The sequence below is a fragment of the Cyprinus carpio genome, chromosome B9 (genome assembly GCF_018340385.1).
Source record: "Cyprinus carpio isolate SPL01 chromosome B9, ASM1834038v1, whole genome shotgun sequence".
Classification (NCBI taxonomy): domain Eukaryota; kingdom Metazoa; phylum Chordata; class Actinopteri; order Cypriniformes; family Cyprinidae; genus Cyprinus; species Cyprinus carpio.
Genome location: NC_056605.1, coordinates 30,368,068 through 30,383,013, shown reverse-complemented (window position 1 = coordinate 30,383,013; position 14,946 = coordinate 30,368,068). Strand labels below are relative to the sequence as shown.

General features: G+C 34.2%; 1 protein-coding gene across 1 annotated transcript in view; it reads right to left on the bottom strand.

The window, feature by feature from the left end:
- Nucleotides 1-13,836, bottom strand: part of LOC109048774 (bromodomain adjacent to zinc finger domain protein 2B) — a 78,372-nt gene extending 64,536 nt beyond the window's left edge. The window contains exon 1 of the mRNA XM_042731895.1: nucleotides 13,674-13,836. The gene's annotated coding sequence lies outside the window, so the exon portion shown is untranslated. The remainder of the gene's footprint in view (nucleotides 1-13,673) is intronic.
- Between the last annotated feature and the right edge of the window lie 1,110 nt (nucleotides 13,837-14,946).

Genomic DNA, 14,946 nt, shown 5'->3' with positions numbered 1-14,946 from the left:
CCGTATACATTTTTGCTATTAAATTAATTATTAAATTACTCTATTCTGAAAACTATTATGAAATATGCTTTGCCAGCCAAGTATTTGTTTGCAATATGTTGATGAATGTTCATTAAGTTTCTGTCCTGTCAAATTTGACTAGATATAACCTTATTCTTTAACATCACAGGACTTAATTTCATTTCATTCAGCAGCAGGCACAGGGAAACCCTCTCAAATGACCAACTACACAAAACACTCAGAGAGAGGCAGACAGATAAAGACAGACAGACAGAGATAATGAAATTGGAGAGAGACTGACTGACTGAGATGAGCTTTACACGAAAATCACGTCATTCCTTATGGTCTCTCTCAACACTGACATTTATGGAAATTACCACCAGATGAGCAAAACAGCTGAAGGGAAAAAACAATCGCTGCTGCCTTGAAAATGCACTTTGAGCAATATTAATCAATGTGAAGGCTAAAAATCCTCACAGATATCCTAGAACAGGCATCTGTACTAGCACATGCTCATGTATTGAGTGAATTATAAAATGAAGTGAAAAATAAAACTGCATTCAAACATTGCTAAAAAAAGTTCATAAAAGTACAAATCAAAATGACTAAATTTATAAAAATAGTCTTCCTTATGTTCATTTAGTATAGAAACCATGCCTATAAAGCTTAAATTAAGTTTGGGAAAAAATATTGTTAAATGATAAATTCAATTACAAAAATTGAAATAAAAAGTTAAATAAAATATATAAATTTTAATTATATTTACATTTTTAAAAATATATTCTTTAATGAAATACAAGTGTGTGTGTGTCTCTCTCTCTCTTTCTCTCTCTCTATATATATATATAAATAAACACACATATGCACACATATACACACAAATAATAAATATTCTTCCTTATGCCTAATAGTTTAAGTTTAGGAAAAAAATCTTTAAAAATGATAAGTTAAATTAGAAAAACTAAAACACATACATTTTTAAATTAATTATGTTCTTTATTTACATATTTACAATTATATTCTATACTATTTTTTAGTTATATATAAATATAATATATTATATAGACAACAAGCAGTCCTGCAGAAGCAAAACTACGAATACCTTTTATTATGTGATTCTGCTAAACACAAGCAGCAGAGGCATATTAGGGGAGGGATATTGCCATCCTACAGAGCATTTCATTGGATAACTCATGCTGCTGTGTGCATGACGAGCTATAAATATATTTTCCCACAAGATAAAGCATGCAAATTTCAAATTCAAAAACACAGCTGTTCATAAAGTGCTTGTCTCCCTGCTCCCGTTAAGAAACTCTACATTATGACAGGTCTTTACTGACGGAAGGACTCGGTTACTTTTATGAAGGCCATGTTTTATCCAGGTGCTGGAGGTCACTGCAAAGAAAAGCTCTTTCCATAAACTCTTTGAAGCGCAGAATTAAAGACATGGCTTGAGTTACAGATTGCCTCGCTGCCACTGTTAAAAGAGAAAGAGAAAGACACATTGTCTTCTCATGAAACAGGACTCATAATGATAGTTAGGCACAGCTGTTGAAAAAAGAGACTTTCCTGTTCATCCACACCCCACCCAGCTTTAACTCCAACAGACGTGATGAATTTATGAGATTATATGATTTCCTGGTGACACAGGAACAATATCACGCCTGAACCTTTCATTTCAAGACTTTGTTTGAGTTCTTCACACCTGAATTGACCTGAAATTCAAGAATCCAGTGGCACTTTCACAGAGAAGGCAAGGAAGGCCATGCCTCAAAAAAAAAAAAAAAAAAAACACTGACTGACTGAAAAGATCAATATAATATGTTAAGCACTAATTTTTATACAGTGACTGCCAGATTAAGTATCTCATTTGTTCTTTTGTTCTGTTCACACTGAGCTTCTAAAGCTGATGTAAATGTGATGAGTACCAGCAAAATACAGGCAAATAAGAGGAGGTAGTGCCTCCATAGCACTGTGTATGGCTGATTAACCTTTCAAAGCCTCTCTATCAGAGTGTTATTTTAGTATACACAATTACAGTTTTTGTTAATAATTTGATTTTTTTTAATTCAGTAATTTAGTGGTAAGTTATTAAAAAAAACAAGTACATCAACAGTCTCATTTTATTCATTTTTACTAATTTTAATAGATTTTTATTTTTGTATTTTTGTTTATTATTTTTAGTTATTAAAGTTAAACTAAATGTAAGTTTAATTTTTATATTAAATTTAATTTCAAGTAACTTTTTAATGATTAATATATATATATTTTTTTTTAGGATTAGTTTACTATAATAACCATGGTCTATCATGTTCATAACTGGTCTGCAAATCAGCTTGTTTTGTTGTCTGCATCAAATTACATTTACATTTATTTTAAATACATCCATTAAAATGCAAGTAAAGTGTCTAATTAATTAATTAATTTTTGCACTGAAATTTGCATAGATTTTTGTTTGTATATGCTGTCAATTATAGTTCTTAGAAATAAAATCGGAATCGGCAAAAAATCGGTATCGGCAGGTCACACTTCCAAAAAAATTGGAATCGGCCAAGAAAACTGCAATCGGTGCAATTTGCATAAGTAAAATTAATGGATAAAGTACTTGCAGAAAAATACCAGTATGATGTCAGAAAAAAAATTATTTAAAGCAGCAGCTGCATTTTTTTTTAATTTTTTTTATTTATTTAATTTAATATTATTTTATTTTATTTATTTATTTTGTAAATTGCACATCACTTTGGTTTACTCTGTGGTTTTTAAAGTAAAAAATAAATGTATTGATTGGATATTAATTGCTACTAGGGATGTCAAATTTCGATTATTTCCATGATCGATCGTCGTTTAAATTAACGATCAATTAATCGTTAACCATAATGCTGCAAAATGCTCTATTGCATGCACGCAGTCACCGGCATGACAGGATGTGCCAAAGCCCCACACACACAACGCTTTCTCACTTGAATTAAAGGGGTTTTAGTCTGAATAAAATGCTAGTAGCAGGATTATAAAATGAATAGATGTGTTTAAGATCATTTGATAAAATGAAGAGAGCGCGCCATACTTTTGAGGTAATTTTAGTTTGTTGACTCTTTTCTATCCCGCACGGAGACCGCTGAAACGCGCCTCTTTAAATGATTTTGTGGTGCTCGTTGTTGTATTTTAAAACACAATTGCAATGTTTTCAAATGACATTATGGTATTTAAAATAAAATTATCCCAAACGGAACTGTGGTGCGCGTGTGACTGTGCGCTGCACATTAAGTGAAACTACATCGGCGCTGCTGCAGCAAAACACTGTTGCTCACATTAATTTGATCCTGCTGGATTCTGTCCTATAAAATGTCCGATTTTTAATTTTTGCATTCCGGTAGGCCTGTTTGTTTTTAAAAATCCGGCACATAGTGCATTAGATAGTGACAGTGCATGTGTGCAGACGAGGACGAGCGAGCGCGGCTTTGGCTAGATTTATTTGGAGGTTATTGCTCATGTCTCATTCGGCACAAATCCAAATGTTTCCATATTTCCAATGTATTTGAATATTAAACTATTATTTATAATGTTAACTAGGCTTGTACGCATTAGCATATAGACGGAAAAGATCATCCTCTTCATATGAGCAAAAACGTCCTTGGCATAACAGCAGAGTGAACCGGTATAATGTCTATTTAAACTGACCAGTGTAACCTTTTAAATGTTTAGTTGACTATTTTATTTTGATAATGAACAGACTGCGATGTAAGTTTGAATCGCTAGAATATACGTGTGCAGCAGGCTCCGGCGCCATCGAAACAGCTGAGACATTAATAAAAAAAATAAAAATAAAAAAACTTTTCCGCAAAAGTGTTTACTTTCATTTGTGCGCACACACACTAAAAACAGAAGATTTGTGCTCTTGTAAAATAAAGCAAACAAACAGAATGCGTTGTCCATCCTTTTTTTCCCGTGAACTTATGGAGCGCCGCCACACTTCTGTTTTTAAATCCGTTATCTTAACTATTTAAGTCGGATTTATTTCGCATATTTAAAAAAAAAAAGATAGGTATTTTTATGTTGGGCCTATTACTTATATAGGCTATACATTTGCCTTTAAAGCATCATATTTTGTCCCAGGGCATGAGAACCTGTTCACTAGTGAGGTCCATGCAGAAACTTTAGTGACATCACTGAATGTTCCGGGAAAAAACGTATTGTCAGTGTCGGTCACAGCGCCTATTAATCTCTGTTTTGAATCCAGCAATTATTTATTTACAAATTATACGCTCTGATTATGACAAGTGTGGTATAAAAGCTTTGTTTATTAGAGGAATAATAGGAAAATGTTAGATCGTGACCATGCTCTGGATGCGCTCGAGCCCATAGCCTTCATTTACGCGGCTTTGTTCTGGTTTGCCGCGGTTAGTCACGAATTTCCACAAATTCAATAACATATAGGCATTGTTTCTATTCCTAAATCTTCACAGTCCTCTAATTTCGCAGGTTTATTTTATTATCTTTCACTTTTAATCACTGTTTTCGCATCTCTTACTGTGGTAAAACATGGGAAGGGAAATTAAAGATTTCATGAATTAGGAATTTGTTCGATTTATTAGAGTTTCCCTTATTTAGTTAAATCATGGGTTATTTAGGGAACAAAAATTAATGAAACATGGACAATTGCCACAAATTAATAAGTCGTAGGAACGAATTAACAAGTAATAGAATAGCCTTCTGTCCTGTGTCCCGCAGCCCTGCAAAGCGCATGATATGCTTTTTATGTTGAAGAACTTATATGTTGTTTCTATTTTAATGTAGGCTACTTTAAAGTTTAAATCACGTTAAAAGCTTAATTTATACATTGTGAATGAATGATGATGCTTTTACTGCTACCTTCACCGTCACTCACAGCGCTCGCACGTGTTTTGCGCATGAGCCGCACGCAGCCCAACATTAAAGCGGTTAACCGACCATCGACAGCCTTAATCGATTGCAACTCTTATCGACAATTAATCGATCGTCGATTAATCGTTGACATCCCTAATTGCTACTAAAACATTTTAGTCATCTCTGATAATTTTTTGAACAGGATATATTTCCATTGTCATTTACTAATGACAGGTAAAATTACTGGACATGTGTTGCCTCATTTTTTCATTAGTGTTTGTGTTTTATAAATCAGGTGATGTTGTTGTGATTTATGTATGGATAAAGACCTGTGTTTGTGTGTGGATGAGGTAAACAGCTCACGGAGATCTGCGGTGTAAAGTCAGTAATTACTGAGTAGAATAGATCCACAGTGAACAAGGGGTAATTAAAAGGGCCGCAAGCATTCAGAGAGGAAAAAAACAAGAGCAGCACATTTCACATACAGGTCACCTTCACATGAATCTCCATAATGGGATGTTCACACATGCAGCGATCTTATCTCCGCTGGTCTGTTCTGTTGGCTATTCCTTTCTAACCTTAATGGTCATAAGATGTCAATCTGATCTAATAATCTATTAAAATTTTATATTCTGGAAGAGAAAGTGTGAATAACCATACAGCCATACAAAATACTGACTCAGACTCACTTAGGATGCATAGAATTAATTTCTGATCTTTTTCCATGCATTTTTTACATTGTGCATGTAAACAGAGACAAATTGTAAATGCAGAAATCTCTCATATAGGGCTGCACGATAAATCGAAATGAAATCGAAATTGCGATTAGACAGAAGCTGCAATTATCATGCATATCTTTCAATGAAGCCCGGTTCTGTGATCAGTAGTAAATCTCCATCTGAAGGCCAGAGGGCGCTCTCACGTGGAAACTCCAAATATGCTTGCAGAAAAATAAACAGGAAGTAGTTGCTGAATAAACAGAGGATATAACTGCTTTCACTGATTCAGCGTGACTAATAAACACATGACTATGGCAATATGTGGTTTATTTGAGTTCTTATTATTATAATTTTCATTATAATAAAGCATATCTATAATGCAATGCTATCACTGCTTAGAATTCTATGAAATATGTTGTGTGCCTTATTCTGTGTAAGATGCCACATAATCTCTCAGAAGGATTTATTTCAAACACTCGGCTGACATTATGAAGTGAGTTTGGAGTAAAAACGTTATTTAATGTGGTATTTTCTCATGCTTTCGGATGGAGCAGCATTTACTACACAGAGCCATAGTTCACTGAGAAGCTACGCAAAGAGCTGTCATTATTGTGAACTAGATAATGAATTAAATATAATACTACTACTACTACTAATAATAATATTATATATTACAATATAAAATATATAATTAAGAGTAAAATATCTCATTCACTGAAATCAAAATTATTTTTCTTAGCAGACATTACTGCAACTGATAGCCTATGACAAACAGTGCTAAGCAGTAATAAAGAAGGTAAAAGAACAGGCATTTTAACCAGAGCTCTTAACACCATAGGAATCCTCAGTCCCTCCCTGAGCAAAGGACATGTGACATCCATTTACAGCAGATACTTAAGTGACAGACAGACTTAGAGAAAAAGAGAGATGGAAAAAATAAGTGTGAGAGAGGGAGACGGTCATTGACCATGTTTTTAATGTCTCATGCTCAGCAGTGTTACACTTAACCTAGTATCACTGACCTGTTACTAACAGCATAACATCTGGGAGGGCTGCACAATTAATCAAATAAAACTGAAATAATGTTATGGATTTCTGAGATTATGAACTAAAAAAAAAAAAAAAAAAAAAAAAAAATCAAAGTAGGCACACCACAGCTCCAGAGATGGAAAAATATTTATGTTGTCACCACAGGTGACGTTTCGAGCTTAGACGCTCTTCATCAGACAAAGAAATTATCAAAGAGATTTCTGAGATCATCAAATCTCATGAGCCATGATTTAATTAAATAAATATAATCGCTGCATGTTGCAGAGTAAAGTGCAGCACTGTGTTCATTTACACGTAAGCAGCTCATGATCCACCAGTGTTTTTAGCGTCTCAAAGCGACTCGTTTCACAGTAAATGCTGCTTTGAGACGATTTAACATGCATTTGGTAATGTAACATGCACCAACCCTCTTCCAATACTTTTAAGGAGAAGCGCTTTAAGGGCACCATGCAGTTTATCACCAAAATAGAAGTTTGATGATATGACATTAAGAAATTAAGACAGCTATGAATACTAGTATTGTAATTTTACAGTTGCAATGCACAATAAAATGTTTTATTTAGGAATTTTTCTATATATAATTACATACATATAACGTTAAATAATATCAATAATAATAATTATCATTAATATTATCATCATTATTATTTTAACTTTGCAGATATTTTTATTATTATTAGGTTAATTGTTATATTATTATTAGTGGTCGACCGATATATCACCAAGGCCGATATTTGTAATTTTTCAAATATCGGCATTGGTCGATACGTTTTTCTGCTTGGCCGATGTGTTCGAGGTGGGACTTTTATTTTGACGGGGCGACAGAGTTTTATTTTGATGGCGCTGAGAAAGGCAGCACCTGAGCGCACACAGCTCACATTCTCCCTTTTGTTCACTGTCGTCGTTAACAGTTGTGTGTAATACGGATAGAAGCCTGTCTAATAATCAGATAGAATGGTTAAACAAAGTATGTTTATTTTACACATTTATTTTTTAATCCATTGTTAAATGAGTTCACATTTCTTTAATAAAAAAATGATATCGGCTTTATATCGGCCCCCTGCTTTCCAAGATATCTTTATCGGCTGTCAAAAAACCAATATCGGTCGACCACTAATTATTATATAGCCATCTTCATATATAATCACAACATTTTTCCAAATTGTGTAGTCCTATAATTTAACTCAGCAAACCCGGATTTAAAAACAAACAAACATACATAAATCACTATGACCATTTAGATAAATAAAATAAAATACATTATTATTTATTAATTTATTTGTATTTTAATTTTTTTTAATACCATGTCAGCTGCAGGGCTATCTTCATGGAGAAAACAATAAATAGCATTGGTCATACAATTAACAAGAAGCTTTAATGGCCTTACAAGACATTTAAGGTTAATACTAGAGTGTTCTATGCCCTAAATGGCAATAACATAATACTAAGATATATATATATTTTTTTTACCTAAATTGTGCAGCCCTAACATCTTGTCCATTTATTCTGGCCAAGAAGAGTCCACTTGTACATGAAAGTGCCAAACACAGTTTGTTTTGCGTTCACATGCTTACCAAGCACCTTAAACAAAACTAAGTATCTTCTGAAGATTAAAAGCCACTAACCGGACACACCCCAGTAATCCTGCTAGTGACTAGTGCACTCGACTCCTAGAAGCTGCTCACTGTCAGACAATCTGAACTTGCAGTTTTAACAAGTGCTTTTCAGATGTGTGCATCACGCATCAGTGAACGGATCATGGGCGGTCGTGGGTGTGCCGTCTGAGACTGAGACTATACTTAACTCACAAAAAGACTCATGTCATGTCTGCAACCTTCCAAAACATCAACCAGAGACAAAGAGGAGATATTGAATTATGCATTCAAAGCCGTGTCACATTTATCCTGCTGCACTGGGGGCCTAACTGCTGTCTTCAGACCCCCAAACAACTCTGCAGAAGACAGACCTCCCGATTCCCCCTGCAGGAGCCCAGCTTCCTGATTAATGAGCGTTAGATTGTGGAAGAGCGAGCAAGAAGTGAAAGATGGATGGTGCAGCGCAGACGCAAACTCGCATCAAGAAAATTGCCCTAATTACTGATGGCCCTGTGGTTCATTTGCTTTAAATGCACACAATATCCCCCTTTTTTCCAACCAGGAAGAACATTCTCCCCTACAGCCTCATCCAATGACCTCATTCTCAACAGCACTAGTCATTCCCAATCAGTAAAACATCTATATGGTCTTCCCCTCCAAGAAGACCTGTGCACATGACAAAATGAATGCATGTACTATGATAAAGTTAAATAAAAGGGCTTTTTAAAGATCAACTAAAAAACCTAGTCTCACATAAAGATTTTTGACTGCTGGTATAATGTCTTGTCCAGTTTGCAACCAACTCTGGCAAAAAAAAAAAAAAAAAAGGTTGTGATTATATCTCAATACAGCCATAAAAAACAACAGCAGCAACAACATTTTTATATATTAATCAAAAACAACAACAATAATAATTATATGTACTATTATTAATAATAATAATTATTATTATTACCACTACAACAAATATCTAAAAATCACTAAATAAAACCTAAATAAAAAAAATATTATAAAATATTTAATATATATTAAATATACAACTGAAAAAGTACAGTACTAATATTTAGAGCTGGCTTAATTTCTTTATTTTAAAGCTTTTATTTTGACAGAAAACTTTTTTTTATTTTATTTCAATCACAGCCTTTGTGATTTGATAATGACACTAAGCTGCAGTTTCAGTTTTATTTTTATTCAGCTCTAGACTGTGTCACAATAAAATACCGGGGATGAAAAATAAATTCAAATAGCACAAAACTCTCTGCTGCAACAACACTCTGAAGAAAAATAGTGTAAAATGTGAATAGACTTCATAAGAATTTCTGTCTGTCCAAAATAATCAATCCAATTACTACTGTATGTAACTATTAATTGAAAATTGGTGTCTTTTATCATACTGCTGTAATAGTTATAGTAAAGCTATAAACCAGGTGTCCATCTCAAATTCTTGCTCAAAAGAAATAAAAGTAACTGTAACATAAGCCTCTCGTGGCTTAATTATCACTATATTAAATTAAAGCTGATAAACAAACAAATGACAGAGTAGGCTAATAGTCTCTGTCCACTGCAATCACAAGCTGCACAAGTGTTCGTTCTGCATTGAAAATGCATGCATCTGTGCAGTATGCGAGTAACATTTTGAATAATCAGAATCCAAGCAGTGATTCTGCTAGCATTTAAAAGTGCTGTTTCAAGCAGGATTACTGTAACCTTGAGCTAATGTTGTTGCCTGCCAGGAGAGCGGAGCCTGATAACATGCAGCACATTCAAATGGCACCGTGTTATTTTTCATCCCTTAAATACCAGACTATGATGCAGAGCGGTTTGTATTCATGGGTGGTTGTTGCACTTTCAAGGATGGCAGTTTTGAATAAATCTGTGTTGACCTTCTGACTGTAACTCTGCTTTATTATTTGAATCTCTGGCCAGATTAATTCACAAAACTGTCAGTATAATCTAATTCCCCCCATCACTGTAGGTCTTCCAGCTGTTTAAAGTGATGCATTTCAAAAGCAGGATCCATCTGTGTATGTGCTTTACATATTAGATTCACAAGTCAATCAGGTTGTGCGGGTGAATCTCACGAAACCTATCTACATGTCCAAGTACCAAATGAAGAAAAAAATAAATAAATAATATATACTTGTCTTTTTGATGATGTCATTTTTATGACAATTAGGCCTGCAAATGTTACTGTAATGCAAATAATCTATTATTAAACAAATATTAATTATTATAATATTAATATAATATCAAAGTGTGCTTAATTATCAACATAATTATGAAAAAAAGGGTGTGTTTTTTTGGGGGAGGATCTTATCATAAAAAAAAAAAAAAACACTTGAGCTTTTATATTTAAAACTATTGGAAAGTATGTATGTGTCTTTAAATGTCATAAAATAATTATGTTACAATGCAATGCAATGAATAAAATATTTTCTGTTTTTAAAATGCAACATTTTTTCTAATTAAAAAAACATTTTGATGTAATTTTTATGTGCAAATTCTGATTACTGTAATGGAAATCATGTATTATATTAATCAAATATTATTTGATATTAATATGTACAAATGTTGTAAAATTATAAGGCTAGTCATGTACTGGCTTCACAGTGATTTAAATAATTAAAAAGTTAAAGTAAAAAGTGATTTACCACTATCAAGAATTACCATTAATAAATAAAGTTGAGGTACATTACAGTAATAAGCTTTTGGGGCAAAATGTTCCAAAATTATTATTATTATTATTATTATTATTATTATTATTATTATTATTATATAATTTTTTTCCTGATTTTAGACCAAAAAAAAAAATTGACCTGAAATGATAAAGGATCTTATTTAAAAAAACTTGAGCCTGTTTCTAATGTTTCAGAAAGATCAGCACACAGAGACATACAGTAAAGACTCTTTGACACACTTCACTCTTTATTACTTCTTCAGCTATTGTTAGTTCTTGCATAATAGCATCTGTACTTCCTCTTTACCTCACGGTGACTAAACTGTTTCTGAACACCTAATGTGTATGGCTATGCATGTTTTCAAAGGCCAAAAGATCAAGGAAAACTAAATTCCCAGGAAACATGAACTGATATGCTACTGAAATAAACAGTATAAACCTTGCCTGTTCTGCAATTAGGTCATGTTGATTTTATTATTTACAAAATAAATATACAATATATATATTAAAAAAACGAACGCAAGGGTTTTTTACAAATGATTCTGAGAAATGTCTCAGAAACTGGTTTCAGTAGTGAGAATACGAATCTTTAATCACTGAAGGCTTTGATTGTGAAACGGTGTTTTCCTTTCAACTGGCAAAATAAAGGTACAACCACAAAACAAGTCCTGACAGCTGTAGATTCTTCCTGCAGCCGAGATACAAGTACATCACAGGCCGCTTTTGTGTTCAGCTGTAGCTCTACAAAAAACCAACAATAGACATTTGTTTGCACTACAAAACGTGAGTTTGAGAGAATGCATTAGTATAATCCATGTCTCCGAGTGTGTGCGTCTAAGCAAGGAAGAAAAAAAGAAAAGAGGAGGGTCTTTCTGTTCCTTTCAATTCATTTCCACTAATGGCTTCCAAGCATCTTCACCCAATCCGGCAGCTGCTGCATCAGCGAGGACGAGAAGAGATGCGCATTCCCAGTAGAGATGCGAAGAACAGCAGACACTCAGCAATACAGCTGCTGCCACGCATTAGCTCAAAGACACAAACGCAGAACTGTGCTTTAAAGCACTTACCATCAATAACAACTATCCCGAACGCTCCCCAGACTAACTAAAAGAAGCACTGCCGCTAACTTAAATGCATATTTCAGGAGTGTGACAGTATCTCAGCTGCTTTCTTTTTCAGATTTTCCAACATGCATTCAAGTCAATCAGTTTGCTCAGACAGAATCGATTAAAAAAAAAGATTCGCATAGATTTTTTTTTATATCTTCTGTGTTAAAACAGATCTTATGAAGCAGTGCTGAGACTTCATGCAGCTGGTATTGAGAGCTCAAATGCAGTGAGGTTTAAGCTCATTTCACGGATCTCTCGTGGCTTACAGCACAATGTCATGCTGTTAGGAAGATGCTCGGGTCTCTGGCGTCGTCCGTTCAGCCGCTGTCACCCAATAGAGCAGAGCATTTGCAGAAAAAAAGGCAAAGACAAATGGAGAGGGAGGGAAACACACAGGGCGAATATCACAAACTGGTCCCAAGTCCCAAAAACAAAAGAAAAAAAAAAGCTGAATTTTGACATTTCCATGACAATTTAGCACCACATTCTCATTACTGTAAGATTCTGTAGTTCCTATTATTCCCAACAGCAATGCTCCTTCCTCTAACTCAGACTTATTTATAATAACATGACAATGACAACAGTCTCAGTCACTGGACTGAATCTGAATCACATCTCTGGCTCGTGAGACTTGAGATCTCAAGATCTTGATCACATGCGCCGTTTCTAACTGTCGACGAATCTCTATACAAGCAAACACAGAAAGTTCAAGAGGTCAAAAGAACATTACAATACCTCGTTCCATTTAAACAGTGATTATGGAGGCATGTAACACTTCAAAAGTCAAACTGATCAAGGCTCAGTATGGAAACTCCTTTCAACAACCAATGCATTTATCTAATAATAAAAAATGTAAAAACACAACATCTAAGGAGGACGAGATGCACGTAGGCTGAAACATCAAACCCTGAACAACATCTGTAACATCAAACCTCTCCCACCCAGCTGTTTCCTTTCCTTTTTAACTTTAATGATTTGTCTAATGTATTCACAGAAAACACATACAGCAGACCAACAGATAAATACAACTTTCTGTCTGTTTGAGTGTTGATTACTGTGACAATTTCATGTTTCTCTCCTCTATTACTAACTGCAATCGACATCAAAGAGGAGTTAGAAAGAAAGAAAAATTATCTTTACAGTTAGTTTTTGCCTAATTATTTTGTTTTATTATAAGCTCACTTTAACTGATAGACGCAATAACTGTAGCCTACTTAAATATCCATCAGTCGTATAGCAAAATCACTGAAATAAACTACCAAAGAGTTTGATAGCTAACATCAAACGGCGAGATACACACTTATAAAATACATAGATTTTAATTTTCTTTTTGTTTTGAATATAAAAGCATCACGGACATGTCCAGCTGATGCTAGTTACACAAAGGGACTCTGAGCACTTGACGTCCCAGTAATGACAGAAAAACTACTTCACACACGATTTTAAGACTTAAAAGCCAAGTTTTAATTGAAATACTTTGACAGGTTTCATATACACACTATACCCGATGACTTTAACAACAGATTGAGCTCAATAACTGATCTTTCGGTGAGTTTGTGACCGTTATCAACCTGATTCAGCGCGCAAACAACAAACAGCAAGTACTGTACACAAACCAGGACACGCGGTCTCCTTCGGGTTAATGAAATAATTCACTCACCTTCCGCTTCCACTTGGAGTTAAATCATCCGGCGACCTTGTAAAAGGTAACGTTAACGGATAATTTCCCACCGGTTTCTGAGGAGTCGCAGCAGAGCAGCGCGAGACTCGTGCGTGCGCGTGAATCCTGAACGGCGGAGTGAAGCTTCACGTCCGACTGCGCTTGAAGGAAGCGGCGTGACGTCACCGGAGCGCTGGTTTAACATTTCAGTGCTTAATTTGTGCGTTTTCACTTTCATGCAGAACTAAACTGAAACCGCTACGATCACGCAATCTTTCCTTTTGAAAGGCTGATATCTCTGTTTAATCCGAGGAAGGAGACTTTAATTGCTTCTCTCTATTTTAGGACTGGCTATTTGATTTTTTTATGATTACATTTCAGAAACGGACGAAAAAAACAATGGCAAAAAATGAAACATTATGAATCTTGATTCCTTTATTGCTTAGCATTTTAACCGACTTAAAAAACAATCACGCTTACAAATGTGTGACCCTGGACCACAAAACCCTTAATAAGGGTCATTTATTATTATTATTAATTTTTAATTATTTTTTTATATATTTTTTTGAGATTCATACAGCATCTGAAAGTTACAAAAAAGCTTTCCATTGATCTATGTTTTGTTATGATAGTACAATATTTGGCTGAGATCATCAAAAAATTAACTTTTGATATATTTTTACGGTAAAATATCTTCATGGAACATGATCTTTACTTAATATTCTACTGATTTTTGGCATAAAAGAAAATTCATTAATTTTGACCCATACAATGTAATTGTTGGCTATTGCTACAAATATAACTGTGCTACTTATGACTGTTTTTTTTGGTCCAGGGTCACATATAGTAGATAGGCTATCAGAAACACTTTTTGCATGTCAGTCGTCAAACGTGTTTTTTATTTTAATGAATTAATGAATTAATTTAAATTTTTACAGCTTGATAGACGTGAGATTTCAGATAGCAAAAAAATTGCTACATGCAATTCACATATTCACATATTTGTGAGGAAAGAAAAGAAAAGAAAAAATCCTGAAGTGTATCAGTCAGCTTCAACAGCACTGAATGTGACAGTGAGAACACCTGACTTAAACCAGCAGACCAGCTGACAGGTGCCCAAACCCCTCTAAAACCAGTTTAGTGAAGCTGGGAGGCCAGCTAAGCATTTTAGGCTGCTTTGAAGCTGACTTTCTATAAACAGTTGGATTCATGAATGATTAAATGAAAATATTATTAAAAAGCACCATTGCTTGGAAAGAAAAAAAAATCGCCT